The 17,423-nt window shown below is 40.6% G+C and overlaps 1 long non-coding RNA gene across 3 annotated transcripts in view; it reads right to left on the bottom strand.

The window, feature by feature from the left end:
* LOC139359446 (uncharacterized) overlaps positions 1-17,423 on the bottom strand; it is a 53,758-nt gene that overhangs the window by 11,501 nt on the left and 24,834 nt on the right. For all 3 annotated transcript variants that reach the window (XR_011615410.1, XR_011615409.1, XR_011615411.1), the window contains exon 2: positions 370-502. This is a non-coding gene — a long non-coding RNA (uncharacterized lncRNA). The remainder of the gene's footprint in view (positions 1-369; positions 503-17,423) is intronic.

Below are 17,423 nucleotides of genomic sequence, written 5' to 3'. Positions count from 1 at the left end.
CTTTGCAAATGTTTGCCTAATTTGATTCCTAACTATGTGTTTTAAAGGGAAAGATGAGGGTCTGATGTTTCATTAGCAGTAACAGCACAAAGATCTCGTAACTTTTCACAAGAAGTCAGCTGGACATAGACAGTGGGCCAGTCATTCACCACCCACAGTCACGTCAGATGCTAAGGCAAACTGGGGGCATGATCTAGCTGAGTTTGGCTTGTCCCTTTCACTTTCCTTGCCAAGTGTCACCAGTGGGCGGCATGTGTTATTTGAGATAAATGACAAAGTGGACTTTTGGAAGAGTGGAACTGCAAATCAAAACTCAAAGAATGGCAATTTGGGGGCCACAACTATCCCCATCTTGGAAGTTCGCCTCACCCAGGTTGTGCCGCTTTGACTTCGCATGCTCGTGAATATGCTTCTTTGTGAAACAGCCGAAGAAGATGCAGTAGAGGCAGGAATGCAGCCTGTCCAGGTGGAAGCCTCAGATGTGGCAGACGCAGGACTTGGCCTGAAATTGAGAGACTAGAAGGAGTGAGCAGTGTGTGACAGGACAGGGGTGCTCAGAGGAAATGCTCAAGCAAAGGATTGCTGCTCCCCCACACCTGCCCAGACAGCCGCTGGAGGAAAGGACAGGGAGTTCCATCCAAGGCTTATTACTCCAAAGGATCATTTTCTTAATTATTTCAATTCCTCCAAAAGAGACTTCCTTCATTTAGCTCAAAACTAGCTGTGGAGGAAAAGTTAAATATTAAATTTGAACTCAACTGAACATAGTAGACACAAACAATGGTCACCAAGTCCCGGAACAGGTTGTGTGAGCCCCTTGAGGTGTTCATCCAGTGCTGTTTGGGAGAAATCTCTATTTCAATCTATTCCTGTATGTTAGTTATTGAAAAACAATAGACAATCGCAAAAACAAGTTGACCTTTTTTGTGTTTCTTGAGCCCAGTCACGAAGGGCCCTCTGACTGGGCCTCATGCCAAACAACTTGTTACGAAAAGAGCAACGGTCCCAGATTGTGCCAAAGCTTCGTGAGACTCTCCTCGACTGTGCACCGAGGAGTAGCTGACTCTGGAGCCCAGGCTGTTGCTTCCCAATCTGGTGGTGAATTCTCCATAGTCTGGTGAGTGTAAATATCTACTCCCTTCTCCCCTTCCCATTGCAATTTCCTTATTATATCAATCTGCTTATTATATCCATCTGCTTATTATATCAATCTGCTTATTGTAACATTTGTTTATTATGTCTGCATTGCCATTTTCATGGGAGAAAGCTTGTTTTCCCTTAAAGGTGTTGTGTGTATGTCTTTTCTTCTCCCCTTGCACATTTCCCACATAGAACACTAGCTCCCCATAGGAAAACTCAGCCCACAACCTCAGCTGCCAAAACCCTGTAAGCTACAGGGATGTTACCCGATGTCCTCTTCCCAATCCTGACGGGCACCCCGAGCCCAGCTCCTGCCCCCACTGCAGGCCGGCAACACCTAGTCACCCTTAAACTGGACATCATTTTAGGTTTGAGAATCCAGGTTCCAAGGCCACAGCAAATTTGGAAGCAAAAAGAAAAAGGGAGGGTGACATACAGGAAAAAGAAAGAGGAGAGGGCATTACCGAAAAAACAGACCTCAGAAACCTGAAATGTTAATCACAGCAATGATGTGCGCAGTGGTAAACAACCCTTACACCCCCAACTACCCAGGAGCGCCACTGACTCACAACACTGACAGGACGTGTGAACACGGACAGGTGTCACTGGCAATATTTGCACAATTTGAGTATAAAAATGAATAATAAAGATTTTTTTTTTTTTTGAGACAGGGTCTTACTCTGTTGACCAGGATGCAGAGTGCAGTGGTGTGATCACAGCTCACTGCAGCCTCAACCTCCTGGGCTCGTGATCCTTCCACCTCAGCCCACCAAGTAGCTGGGACCATAGGCGTGCACCACCATACCTGGCTGCTTTTGAAATTTTTTGTAGAGATAGGGTCTCCCCTGTGTTACCCAGGTCATTCTCAGACCCTTGGGCTCAAGCGATCCTCCCACCTCAGCCTCCCAAAGTGCTAAGATTACAGGTGTGAGTCACCATGCCCAGTCAAGAATAAATTATTTATAATAAATTTTAAAAGAATCCCTAAGTCAATATTGATAAAGATATACATCTATTATGTACCCATAAAATGTTTTTAAAAAGAAATTAATATTATACATACAAACACACATTTTTTTTTTCCTGAGATGGAGTTTCACTCTTATTGCCCAGGCTGGAGTACAATGGCGCCATCTCAGTTTACCAAAACCTCCATCTCCCAGGTTCAAGTGATTCTCCTGCCTCAGCCTCCCAAGTAGCTGGGATTACAAGCATGCGCCACTACGCCTCGTTAATTTCGTATTTTTAGTAGAGATGGGGTTTCTCCCTGTTGGTCAGGCTGGTCTTGAACTCCCGACCTCAGGTGATCTGCCTGCCTCAGCCTCCCAAAGTGCTGGGATTACAGGTGTGAGCCACTGCACCCAGCCACAAACACGCATCCTTAAAGCCTTCTTCACAAGAGAATTCCATCTAATAAATGTCATAGAAAGACAAAAATACAAGATCTTCATTTTATAATCATCATAGTAATAACTAGATTCAGGCAAGAATCATTAGTGGATGCTAGAACCATTGGGTAAAAAACACTGTGTCATTCACAACAGTCAAAATAGTAGAAATGGCCCAGATATTCATCAATGGATGAACAGGTGAACAAGCTGTAGCATATACCTAATGGAATATTAATTATTCCACCATAGAAAGGAATAACGCACCAGCCCATGCTACCACACAGGTTAACCTTGAAAACATCATGCTAGGTGAAAGAAGCTGGAAACAAATAATCACGTATCCTACGAGTTCATTTACATGAAATACGCAGAATAGGCAAAACCACTGGATATAACTGAGATTGCAGGTTGCCAGGAGCTGGGGAGAGGGAGAATGAGGAGCAGATAAAAATGTTTTGAAATTTGATAGAGGTAGGGCTGTGACTGCACAGCAGTGTGAACCACTAAATGTTACTGAACTACTCCTCTAAAATGGTTAATTTTATTACATAAGTTTCATCTCAATTTTTAAAAATATTAGGTTACATATACCGTTGTCTCTCAGTATCTAGGAATTGGCTCCAGGACACTGTTCAGATGTCTGAAATGAGCAGGGGACAGCTCAGCCCTTCCACTATGTGCAGCTGGACAACTTAGTCACATTGTGTCCTCTACTCCCTGCCCTCAGACAGGTCCACCACCGGGTCCCTCCCCTGCCCATGTGGCTCTGTACTTCCTGTTCGCAATCCACAGCAAATCCCACTCCTGTCTCGCCAGCCCATGCAGGTGTCAGAGGACTGAGCAGAACAGACCTTAGCCCCGGACCCCTGGAGAGATACAGGGCAGAAGAGTGCACAGCAACAGTCACTGAGCCACTGAAAGCTGCACCATGGCACAAGTGATGCCAACAGGTCCTCACACAGCCCCCAGTGCTCACAGCCTGGGGCTCTATCCCTGGAGCCAAGATGATGCTCTGAGGTTCTGCCCAGTGCCCTCTGGGAAGGGGGCTTGGCTGGTGGTCACACGCAGGAAGTGGCTAACCTTGTCCCATGGAAGACAGTTCATCCCCAAGGAGCAACAGCCCTGTGGACGCCATCTGGGTCGTTTTGCTGTTGCAGAGGGGACAAACATTGGAACTCCCAGACTGTGCTCAAATCCCAGCTCAGCCATGTACTCGCTGCGTGACTGTCAGCGAGTTATTTCAAATTTGATACTCAATCTCTCAACCTGTGAAGGGAGTAAAAATGACCTGAAGGGGAATCTATTGCATCGGAGGTGGGCAAGGTTCCAGGTTTGGTGGGAAGTTTCAAATGCATCACTGGATGTAGGGAAAGCCTGTGGGTGGCCAGACATCAGGGTGGCAGGCATGGCCACTCACCTCTGTGGCTGGGCTCGTCTGCTCCTCTGTATCTGCACCGCCTCCATGTATATCTGCACTTCTCTCTCATGAGAGACATTACGCTAGATTAAAAGTGGCCACTAACTCACCATGGTTATAAATTTGTTCCCACTCCTTTCAATCTCTGAATCCAGTGGCACTGTGACTTGAATGAAATGCAGCGGCGGTGATGAAATGCAAATTCCCAGCCTAGGCGGCAAGAGGCCTACGTGCTCCTGTCTTCTGCACTCCTGTATCATCATGAGATAGACACATCTGGCCAGCCCACTGGTCCCAGGAGGAGGATGAGAGGCACATGGAGCAGAGCCAGCTGGGCACAGCTGACCCCAGCCAAACCCCTGACTTGCATTTGGGGATGGCTTGTTAGGCAGCAGCCGCTAACTGGCAGGACAGCAGATGAGAGCAGGAGATGCCAGGCTAAGCAGGGACAACAGGGTGCTGGGCAACCTCCATCATTAGGCACATAGGCCATGCCCTCGGGACCTTGGCGCTGAGGCCTGATCTCATGGAAACAATGTTATCACAGGAAAGTCACTGCAAAGGAAAGGAACTAGTCAGCTCCCTGAGAAGAGCAGGCCTACTGTCTCTCCAGGACAGGCCGAGAGCAGGGCAAATGCCATCGCTACTGTTTATGGATCCACACGGCATCCCCCTCCCGTCCTTTCTGATGCCACAGAGCAGGGCAGGTGCAGCAAGAGGTGTTTGCTGGGAGGATTAATTAGATCATTTCTGATGCCTGACATTTAGCAGATGCCCAGCTCAACAGGACCCTTCTTCCCATGTCCAAAGTGGCCATCTCCAGCCATAAGCTTTTTCATTTTATGTATTTTTTTTTTATTCTTTTTTTTTTTTTTTGAGATGGAGTCTCACTCTGTCGCCCAGGCTGGAGTGCAGTGGTGTGATCTCGGCTTACTGCAACCTCCGCCTCCCAGGTTCAAGTGATTCTCCTACCCCAACCTCCCAAGTAGCTGGGACTACAGAAGCGCACCACCGCACCTGGCTAATTTTTGTATTTTTAGTAGAGACGGGGTTTCACCATGTTGACCAGGCTGGTCTTGAACTCCTGACTCACGTTATCCACCTGCCTCAGGCCTCCCAAAGTGCTGGGATTACAGGCATGAACCACCACGCCCAGCTGAAGACTGGTTTTTCAAATTCACTCAGACAAAAATAAAGAAAAATACATTTTAAAAAATGAACTGCCGGGCGCAGTGGCTCACGCCTGTAATTCCAGTACTTTGGGAGGCCGAGGCAGGCGGATCACGAGGTCAGGAGACCGAGACCATCCTGGCTAACACGGTGAAACCCCATCTCTACTAAAAATACAAAAAATTAGCCGGGTGTGGTAGCGTGTGCCTGTAATTTCCAGCTGCTTGGGAGGCTGAGTCAGGAGAATGGCGTGAACCCAGGAGGCGGAGCTTGCAGTGAGCCGATATTGCGCCACTACACTCCAGCCTGGGGGACAGAGTGAGACTCCGTCTCAAAAAAAAAAAAAAAAAAAAAAAAAGAACTAAGCCTTTGAGAAATATGGGATTATATAAAGTGACCAAACCTACAAATTCAGGTATTCCACAGGAAGAAGAAAAAGTTAAAAGTTTGGAAAACATATTTGAGGGAAATGTTCATAGTCTATCAAGAAATATGGAGCTCCATATATAAGATACTCAGAGAGCAAATGGACCATACAACAATTGAACCAAATACACATTTTAGAACTTTCTATCGAGCAACTGCTGAATACATTTTTATCGTATGTACATGGAACATTATCAAAAACCCTCCACGTACTTGGCCACAGAGCAAGTCCCAATAAATTCAAAAAAATCAAAATTATATCAACTATTGTCTTGGACCACAGTAGAATAAAATTAGAAGTCAATATGAAGAGACATGCTCAAAACTACATAAATACATGGAAAATAAACACCTTGCTCTTGAATGATCTTTGGGTAAACACATTAATTCAGAGATGAAAAAATTTTTGAAACAAATGAAAATGAAGACACAACATATCAAAACCTCTGGGATACAATGAAAGTGGTGCTAGGAGGAAACTTTACAGTATCAAATGCGTACATCAGAAAGATAAAAAGACCTGAAAATAACAACCGAGGCCAGGCGCGGTAGCTCATACCTGTCACCCCAGCACTTTGGGAGGCCAAGGAGGGCGGATCATGAGGTCAGGAGATTGAGATCATCCTGGCTAACACAGTGAAACCGCATCTCTACTAAAAAATTAGCCAGGTGTGGTGGCCGGTGCCTGTAGTCCCAGCTACTCGGGAGGTCACTGCACTCCAGCCTGGGCGACAGAGCAAGACTCCATCTCAAAAAAAAAAAAAAAAAAAAAAAGAAGAAGAAGAAGAAAAGAAGAGCCAATGAAAGAGATGCTAAAAATTCTGGAGTCCCTAGAAGAGGTCATGAGAATTATCCCATTATAAGGCAGTTTTTCAAACCTGACAGGAGGCCAAGAGCTGAACCATGGTGGTTCCTTCCCTAAGAGTGGGCCTGGGGCCTTAAAGCTGTGCTGTTCCTTTCCCTCCACTCAGGCCTTCCAAGCTGCCAGGCTGCATTCAATCACCTCAACTGCATCTGAGGGTCATTGAGGCCAGTAGATCTAGGGGAGCGTTCCCTGGGCTGGGGTTCCTCCACCTTCATGTGCTGAACACAGCAGTCAGCTCTTTCATGATCAGTTTTTCCAAATCTAAAGAATATTTAACTTTCTGGAACACATCAAGAAATGTGAAGCTTACTTTCCCCTCAAAGGAAGTTTGGATTCTCTTTCATTAGCAGTGAAAGAGATACAGTACTTGAGATGCTGTACTTAATAAAACATGAGGATCTTTTATTAAAATTGAAACATTATCAAACTACATTTCACACAACAATGCTTTGTAAATATTTATGTATATATTAATCTTATAAGTGAACACTTGATTTTTTTCTCTATATACTTATTGTATTAAACTTTAAAAATATGGGAAGTTTATCTAAAAGTCTTTTAGGACTCACTAGCAACATTTTTTTTCTAGTTTTATATTCCCAGCAGTCATAAGTAGCATGTTTTGGCCTACATATGTACTCATTGGAAAATAAAAGAAGGTAATAGATTTCTTTTGTGATTGACTTAAATCATGCTAATAGATAAATTTATATTCAATATGCATATTCTAATATAATAATGCATAAATATTATTAAAATCAAAATTAATAAATTATGCAGACTTTTTTGTGCTACAAGAGTGCTGTAGGGAAAGATTTCTGACTAAGAAGAGATTCTCTTGGACAATATTGGTGAACCTTTAGATTACTGTCCCTTTCCCATCTCAAGTTCACCAAAAACACATCTTAGTGGAAAGCTGAGGAAAGCTGTCAAGGTCTTCACTCTCACAAAACTAAGCCATGGTAACCACAATTAGTATATTTAGTTACCAATTATATACCATCTTTAGGCAATGAGTACAGGTTGAATGTTATCATGGTGGAAGGTGTCAACTAAAACTTCCAAGCCCCACCCCCCATGCTGACTGAATAGACCCTCTTGTGCTAAAGGGGATCCCAGAAAAGCCTTAAAACTGAGTTTCCAGTCATGATAGGCTGGGAGATCAGACATGCCTCATTATACTCCTTCCCTTTTAAAGTTTAGACACATCCGACCAGCATGAATGTTAACACAGAGATCATAACACCAGCAGAGCAGACTCTTTTTGACTAGAGGATACCAAATTATAAATAGAGCCTAAAGACTTACCAGGCAAGGGTTAACTCATGCACTCTTACACTTAAAGAATAAACTACATTATAATGGCCACAAGGTTTTTCTTTTTCTCTAGCAGCTAAACAAGCAGAGCCCTGAAATAAGCAAGATTAAAATCATTACAACTCACCCAGCTCACCAGTCACTGACCATCTGACTCCCTGTTCCACTAGCCATGACTACAGCTTTCGTTGGGCAAGAGAATTACTTCAGTAACATTTTCCAGTTAAGACCACTCACAGTGGACTGCTTCTAGTCCATTTACAGAGATGCATGCATGCCTTCATGTTCTGAAGAGACCTTTTGACATATAATGCCTAATTTTAATAGATTTAAATGCTAAGTCTCTATCCCAAGGTGAATGTGAGTCATAGTTGACACCCATGTCGTTCAATACACGTGTCAGGACCATCTTTATGAATATTCATAGCTCTTCCTGTAATCTGTTGAATATGTACATTTAGCCAACTTGTTCAGCATAAAGCTTCTGCCCTAACCACTTCTCCTTCAAAATGTCTTTCTCTGGTGAGAGGCATGCCTGGTGAGAGGCGTGCTTCCCAGCCTGCAGGATGGCCACCTTGCAGGCTGTACTTTATTTAATTAATTAATTTATTTATTTATTATTTTATTTATTTATTTTGAGAGGGAGTCTCGCGGTGTCACCAGGCTAGAAGGCTGTGACATGATCTCAGCTCATTGCAACCTCCAACTCCCTGGTTCAAGTGATTCTCCTGCCTCAGCCTCCCAAGTAGCTGGGATTACAGGCATGTGCTACCACGCCTAGCTAATTTTTGTATTTTTAGTAGAGACAGGGTTTCACCATGTTGGCCAGGATGGTCTCAATCTCCTGAGCTTGTGATCCGCCCGCCTTGTCCTCCCAAAGTGCTGGGATTACAGGCGTGAGCCACCGTGCCCGGCTGCAGGCTGTACCTTATAAGAAATAAAATCTCCTTCTCCTTTTCTAAATTTATAAATTGTGGGGTTATTTTCAGTTAATACTAGTGTCCAGCCTTGTTTATTTCTGACAGCAAATACACATATATATACTCACATTCTCATATCCATATGCATATATATACAAGTAACAATACATGTATATAAATACACATTTATACACACATACATTTATATATATTCATAATGGATGACTTGTATTCACTACACATTTTGAAGATATTACTAGATTTTAAAAAATATCTCATGCTCTCTGCATTTCTTTTCTGTTCCTTTGATCCCTGCCTTCAGTGCCTGAGCTTTCTTTCCATATTTCGTGCTATAGGAATTCCTCAAGTATGAAAAGGTCCCTCACCCCCATTCATGTTTATGTGATTGGAAGAAAATGGCTGAGTGGAGCTTGTGTGCCTATGTGGGGCCTGTGCCATTCTGGACTCAATGTTTCTTCTAGACAGTTGAATGTTCAACTAGTAACAGGCAGACAATGGCATTGCCCATGCTAGGCTCTAAAAATACACTTGATTTTCACATATTTCCCACAATGACAAACATTCTGTGAATACACAAAACACTGACAACATACACTCCACTTTTATACTTATAGTTTGCAAATCTGCATGAGTATTCTAACCTCAAACTAAATCTTATAATGCACACTGCCACTTTGACCGCACACACACACTACCCAAAAACCCACAGAGACCACACTCTCAGAGTCCATAGTGACGTTATGCCCTCTGAGTGCATACAGACATTGACAGAGCTCACCTACACACAGGCCTCATCATGTCCTACCATTCCCATGAGGCCCAAAGACTCAGTGTAGATGGAAGGGGTTGAGGACAAAATGAGTTGTTCCACTCAATATTTTAGTAAAATAGCAGCTGGAAAATATTGCCCTTTATTCAGCATTACAGGACTTCATGATTTATATATGTGAAGTCATTTTAATCTCTACAGTCCACCTGAAACATTGTTAATAATTAAATGTATTGATGGGCACACGCTAATTTATTATAGGAGAAATAGAAGTAACTCATCCCTTTGAACTTGAAGTCTAGAAATTAAAACCAAATAAAGGTTGTGTATATGACTCTGAGTTTGTGGCTATGTATATTCACCTATTTGATCTTAAAAGTAACCCTCCCTTTATGTTTTTTTTTCCATTTATTAAATGGTGTGATTTGAGATTCCAAAAGCTTTAGTGATATGACACATTAATATGGCTAGAAAAAATTGGGCCTGAAATCAAACTTCGCTTAGCTTGTCTCCAAAACTCAAATTCTTAAACATGCTCATCTTGAGGAGACCCACCAGAGCCAGGCTTCACCTGAACATGCCCCCTGAACAGTGGGCAGGGACCCCTCCTCATTATAATGACCTCCTCTCCTCCTTCCAGTCACTCATGTAATTACTCCCCACACTCAGGTTCTCCAGCCGTAGAAGAAACTGGCACAATAATTAGATTCCCAAACATCAGCCAACACCATTCCTCATTTTTCCTACTCTGTTTAATTCACACTTAGAGCTTTAAACTTATATTCACTATGACAAAAGTTCTCACATCCCTCTGAGTTTTTAACTGATTCACCAATAAGGACCACAGACATAGATGACTCCAAATACCCGCCTCTTCAATGGCTGTTTCTGACACAGCACATGAGTAGTATAGTGACCTGTGTCTAAATACAGAGTCACAGGTCTCCCAGTGGTGCTTCTAGAATGTCTTTTCAAAGAATTAATCATCCAGACACAGATGGAACCGCCTCCTATACACAGATGAATTCAATAAATTGACAAGTAGGTGTGTTTGTGTATATCTACTTGCATTTATCTGATGTGTGTTTTAGTATTTGGAGAGAGGTTCGGTTCTGTATACATTTAGATATGAGAAGAATATGTCTGCCTTCTCTGTGAGTGTAGAGAGTGTAGAAAAGTTAATTTGAAGGGTGGAGGTTTGGGATCCTCTGTTTTGACACAGCATTTTATAAAGACATGTATAAGACATGTACATTATTTTAGACAAAATCTGTTATTGTGCTCTTAGCTATAAAATATTTATAACTTATAAAGCTTCCCTGGATTGCCTCTATTATTTAAAAAGTCACCAATTTTTGCCTGGGTGCAGTAACTCATGCCTGTAATCCCAGCACTTGGGGAGGCCGAGGTGGGCAGATCACAAGGTCAGGAGGTTGAGACCATCCTGGCTAACACGGTGAAACCCTGTCTCTACTCAAAATACAAAAAAATTAGCCGGGCATGGTGGCAGGCACCTGTAGTCCCAGCTACTCGGGAGGCTGCGGCAGGAGAATGGTGTGAACCAAAGAGGCGGAGCTTGCAGTGAGCTGAGATCGCACTGCACTCCAACCTGGGCAACCGAGCAAGACTGTCTCAAAATAAATAAATACATAAAATTAAAAAATAAATAAAGTCACCAATTTTTTTTTTATATAGAGATCTCTGCACACAACAAAAACTCAAACAATCTCAAATTATATTATAAAAAGCAAAGTACAACCAATAAATGGGAAATGAGATACATGAAACAATACAAAAGATGTTAAATTCTATGTTTTCTGGCCTTAATCCAATGGAGTGAGAAGTTACATCAAGAATTGTTTTAAAAGTCAATTAATTACCTCATGTTTAAAAAACTGTTTAAAAGCCAGCCAATTGATTACTTCATGTTTATAGCAGCATTATTCACACTAGCTAAAATCTGGAAGCAACCCAAGTGTCCAGGAAGAGGAGAATGGATAATCACAGTATGATATATCCTATACAATGAAGTATTCAGCCTTGTAAAGGAAGAAAATACTGACAAGATGAATGAACCTTGAGAGCATTATGCCAATGAAATCGGCTAGACACACAAAAAAGACAACTTCTGTATAATTTCACTTATCTGAGGAGGTCTTTAGAGTAGGACAGTTATAGAGACAGGAAGCTTCCATGGTGGTTGTCAGGGGCCATAGGAAGGGGAATGGGAAGTTCTTGTTCAATGGGTACAGATATTCAGTTTTACAAGATGAAAGATTATGAAGATGAATGGTTGTAATGGTTACACAACATTATGAATGCATTTAATACCACTGAATTGTACACTTAAAAAAGTGTAAGATGGTAAATTTTGTTATGTATATTTTACCACACAAAAAACTAATAAACTAGAAAAAAATACAATTAATAAATTTTGTTAATGAAGAGATAGTGCTATTGGAAACTCAGAAACATTTACATCTGAAAAATCACAATGTACACATTTCAAATTTGTCATATTCTCACAAAAGATTTTCCTAGAGAGACACACACAGTGAATATATATTTGCTAGGGAAAGGGGAGTATTTGAAATAATAGTCCAGCATTCAACTCAAATATTTGGAAAATAGCAATCAAATACATAACGAACAACAACAAAAGAGCAAAAACTAAAACTATAGTTAAAATACAACAAAAAAGACAACATAAAAAAGATGGAATATTTTAAAATATTTATAAGCTGAAATTCACGTTGGGCACATTCATGGAAAAGAGAAAAGTTGGAAATAAATCACAGAATCAAAATGGGTCATTAATGATAGACTAGAGACTGGATATAATATTTAATCATATGACTAATTGTAAGCTCAAAATACAAGAAAACTCAGATCCAGAAGATAGATTCCAGTATGTGGAGGGAACAGACTCTATAAGAAATTATAGATTTAACTTCAGTGAGAAGAGGATCTTTTATTTAAGAAATGATGCAGCAATATCTGATAATCCATCAAGCAAGAAAATAAAGTGGAGTCATAAATTCCTGTCTCTTTTTTTATTTTTTTGAGACAGTCTTTCTCTGTTGCCCAGGCTGGAGTGCAGTGGTGCAATATGGGCTCACTGCAGCCTCAACCTCCAGGACTCACATGATCTTCCCATCTCAGCCTCCAGAGTAGCTGAGACCACAGGCAAACCACCATGCCTGGCTAATTAAAAAAAATTTTCTTGTTAATTTTTGCTTTTTAATTTTTGTCTTATTATGTTATATGGCTTAAATACTTTAGAAAGAAAATCCTGTTGAAAATCCTATGCAAACTAATACAAGAACAGAAAAACAAATCCCACATGTTCTCACTTATAAGCAGGAACTAAACATTGAGTACACATAGACAGAAAGAACGGAACAACAGACACTGGGGCCTACTTGGGGGAGGAGGGTGGAAGAAGGGGGAGAAACAAAAAACTACCTGCTGGCTACCATGCTTATTACCTGGGGGGACAATAAAATACTTATACCAAATCCCCGTGACATGCAATTTACCTATATAAAAAACCTGTACATGCATCCTGACTTAAAATAAAAGTTAAAATATACATATATAAGGGAGACATTTTGTAGTAAGGGAGACTTATCTTGTATCTTTCAACTTATCTTGTAGGTGGAGGGTATATATGAGGCTGCCCAAAAGAAAAGTCATTGACAAAAGTATGGTAAAATGCTATGTTTTTTGGCCACTGTGTTTACAGCGTGGTGGAGAAACAGTGTGGTGGTCTGTAATTGCTGAGTTTTATGTGCTTTAAGGAGTCATATTTTTTCATCATGCTCTGAAGAGTGGTGCTTACATTTCTCATTTTCTTTTTTTTATTATTATACTTTAAGTTCTGGGTTACATGTACAGAATGTGCAGTTTTGTTACATAGGAATACGTGTGCCATGGTGGTTTGCTACACCCATCAACCCATCACCTACATTAGGTATTTCTCCTAATGTTATCCCTCCCCTAGCCTCCCACCCCCACAGGCCCCAGTGTGTGATGTTCCCCTTCCTGTGTTCATGTGTTCTCATTGTTCAACTCCCATTTATGAGGGAGAACATCTGGTGTTTGGTTTTCTGATCTTGTGATAGTTTGCTGAGAATGATGGTTTTCAGCTCATCCATGTCCCTGCAAAGAACGTGAACTCATCCTTTTTTATGGCTGCATAGTACTCCATGGTGTATATGTGCCACATTTTCTTAATCCAGTCTATCATTGATGGGCATTTGGGTTGGTTCCAAGTCTTTACTATTGTGAATAGTGCCGCAATAAACATACATGTGCCTGTGTCTTTATCACAGAATGATAATCCTTTGGTTATATGCCCAGTAATGGGATTGCTGGGTCAAATGGTATTTCTAGTTCTAGATCCTTGAGGATTCACCACACTGTCTTCCACAATGGTTGAACTAATTTACCCTCCCACCAACAATGTAAAAGCGTTCCTATTTTTCCACAACCTCTCCAGCATCTGTTGTTTCCTGACTTTTTACTGATCACCACTCTAACTGGTGTGAGATGGTATCTCATTGTGGTTTTGATTTGCATTTCTCTAATGACCAGTGATGATGAGCATTTTTTCATGTCTGTTGGCTGCATAAATATCTTGAGAAGTGTCTGTTCATATCCTTTGCCCATTTTTTGATGGGGCTGTTTTTGTCTTGTAAATTTGTTTAAATTCTTTGTAGATTCTAGATATTCACCCTTTGTCAGATGGACAGAACACAAACATTTTCTCCCACTCTGTAGTTCGCCTGTTAACTCTGATGATAGTTTCTTTTGCTGTGCAGAAGAAACTCTTTAGTTTAATTAGATATCATTTGTCAATTTTGGCTTTTGTTGCCATTCATTTTGGTGTTTTATACATGAAGTCTTTGCCCATGTGTATGTCCTGAATGGTATTGCCCAGGTTTTCTTCTAGGATTTTTATGGTCCTAGGTCTTAAACATTTAAGTCTTTGATCCATCTTGAGTTGATTTTTGTATAAGGTGTAAGGAAGGGGTCCAGTTTCAGTTTTCTGCATATGGCTAGCCAGTTTTCCCAACACCATTTATTAAATAGGGAATCTTTTCCCCATTGTTTGTGTGTGTCAGGTTTGTCAAAGATCAGATGGTGGTAGATGTGTGGTGTTATTTCTGAGGCCTCCATTCTGTTCCCTTGGTCTATAGATATATAAATATATGTGTGCATGTGTCTATCGTAGAATGATTTATAATCATTCTGTATTTGTGCAGAGGTGTTTATTCTCTGGTGGTAGTTTGTATTTCTGTAGGATTGGTGGTGATATCCCCTTCATCATTTTTTATTGTGTCTATCTGATTCTTCTCTCTTTTCTGTTAGTCTTGCTAGCAGTCTATTTTGTTCATCTTTTCAAAAAACCAGCTCCTGGATTCAGTCTGGTATTGGTCTATATATCTTGTTTTGGTACTAGTACCATGCTGTTTTGGCTACTGTAGTCTTGTAGTATAGTTTGAGGTCAGGTAGCATGATGCCTCTAGCTTTGTTCTTCTTGCCCAGGATTGTCTTGGCTATGTGGGCTCTTTTTTGGTTCCATATGAAGTTTAAAGTAGTTTTTTCCAACTCTCTGAAGAAAGTCAGTGGTGGCTTGATGGGGATAGCATTGAATCTATAAATTACTTTGGGCAGTATGGCCATTTTCATGATATTGTTTCTTCCTATCCATGAGCATGGAATGTTTTTCCATTTGTTTTGCCCTCTCTTATTTCCTTGAGCAGTGGTTTGTAGTTCTCCTTGAAGAGGTCCTTCACATCCCTTGTAAGTTGGATTCCTAGGTATTTTATTCTCTTTGTAGCAATGTGTTCACTCATAATTTGGCTCTCTGTTTGTCTGTTATTGGTGTATAGGAATGCTTGTGATTTTTGCACATTGATTTTGTATCCTGAGACTTTGCTGAAGTTGTTTATCAGCTTAAGGAGATTTTGGCTGAGATGATGGGGTTTTCTAAATATGCAATCATTTCATCTGCAAACAGAGACAATTTGACTTCCTGTCTTCCTATTTGAATACACTTTATTGCTTTCTCTTGCCTGATTGCCCTGGCCAGAACTTCCAATGCTATGTTGAATAGGAGTGGTGAGAGAGGGCATCTTTGTCTTGTGCTGGTTGTCAAAGGGAATGCTTCCAGTTTTTGCCCTTTCAGTATGATATTGGCTGTGGGTTTGTCATAAATACATCTTATTATTTTGAGATACAATCCATCAATACCTAGTTTATTGAGAGTTTTTAGCATGAAAGGTTGTTGAATTTTGTCAAAGGCCTTTTCTGCATCTATTGAGATAAACATGTGGTTTTTTGTTGTTGGATCTGTTTATGTGATGGATTATGTTTATTGATTTATGTATGTTAAACCAGCCTTGCATCCCAGGAATGAAACTGACTTGATCGTGGTGGATAAGCTTTTTGATGTGCTACTGGATTTGGTTTGCCAGTATTTTATTGAGGATTTTCCCATGGATATTCTTCAGGGATATTGGCCTAAAATTCTCTTTTTTTGTTGTTGTCTCTGCCAGGCTTTGGTATTAGGATGATGCTGGCCTCATAAAATGATTTAGGGAGGATTTCCTCTTTTTCTATTGATGGGAATAGTTTCAGAAGGAATGGCGCCAGCTCCTCTTTGTACCTCTGATAGAATTCAGCTGTGAATTCGTCTGGTCCTAGACTTTTTTTGGTTGGTAGGCTATTAATTATTGCCTCAATTTCAGAACCTGTTATTGGTCTACTCGAAAATTCAACTTCTTCCTGGTTTAGTGGGGAGGGTGTATGTGTCCAGGAATTTATCAATTTCTTCTAGATTTTCTAGTGTATTTGTGCAGAGGTATTTATTCTCTGGTGATAGTTTGTATTTCTGTGGTATTGGTGGTGATATTCCCTTGATCATTTTTTATTGTGTCTATTTGATTCTTCTCTCTTTTCTTTTTTGTTAGTCTTGCTAGCAGTCTATCTATTTTGTTTATCTTTTCAAAAAAACTGGCTCCTGGATTCATTGATTTTTTGAAGGTTTTTTTTTTTTTTTTTTTTTTTTAATATCTCTATTTCCTTCAGTTCTGGTCTGATTTCAGTTATTTCTTGTCTTCTGCTAGCTTTTAATTTGTTTGCTCTTGCTTCTCTGGTTCTTTTAATTGTGATGTTAGGGTGTTGATTTTAGATCTTTCCTGCTTTCTCTTGTGGGCATTTAGTGCTATAAATTTCCCTCTACACACTACTTTAAATGTCCCAGAGATTCTGGTACATTGTGTCTTTGTTCTCATTGGTTTCAAAGAACATCTTTATTTCTGCCTTCATTTCGTTATTTACCCAGTAGTCATTCAGGAGCAGGTTGTTCAGTTTCCATGTAGTTGTGTGGTTTTGAGTGAGTTTCTTAATCCTGAGTTCTAATTTGATTGCCTTTGGTCTGAGAGACAGTTTGTTGTGATTTCTGTTCTTTTACATTTGCTGAGGAGTGTTTTACTTCCAATTATGTGGTCAATTTTAGAATAAGTGCAATGTGTTGCTGAGAAGAATGTATATTCCGTTGATTTGGGGTGGAGAGTTCTGTGGATGTCATTAGGTCTGCTTGATCCGGAGCTGAGTTCAAGTCCTGGATATCCTTGTTAAGTTTCTGTCTCATTGATCTGTGTAATATTGACAGTGGGGTGTTAAAAGTCTCCAACTATTATTGTGTGGAAGTCTAAGTCTCTTTGTAGGTCTCTAAGAACTTGCTTTATGAATCTGGGTGCTCCTGTATTGGGTGCATATATATTTAGGATAGTTAGTTTTCTCGTTGAATTGATCCCTTTACCGTTATGTAATGGCCTTCTTTGTCTCTTTTGATCTTTGTTGGTTTAAAGTCTGTTTTATCAGAGACTAGGATTGCAAGCCCTGCTTTTTTTTTTTTTTTTTTTTTTTTTTTTGCTTTCCATTTGCTTGGTAGATCTTCCTCCATCCCTTTATTTTG

This window comes from Macaca nemestrina, chromosome 17 (assembly GCF_043159975.1).
Source record: "Macaca nemestrina isolate mMacNem1 chromosome 17, mMacNem.hap1, whole genome shotgun sequence".
NCBI lineage: Eukaryota > Metazoa > Chordata > Mammalia > Primates > Cercopithecidae > Macaca > Macaca nemestrina.
Note: the sequence above shows the minus strand (reverse complement) of the source record. Positions and strands in the feature narration are given on the sequence as shown.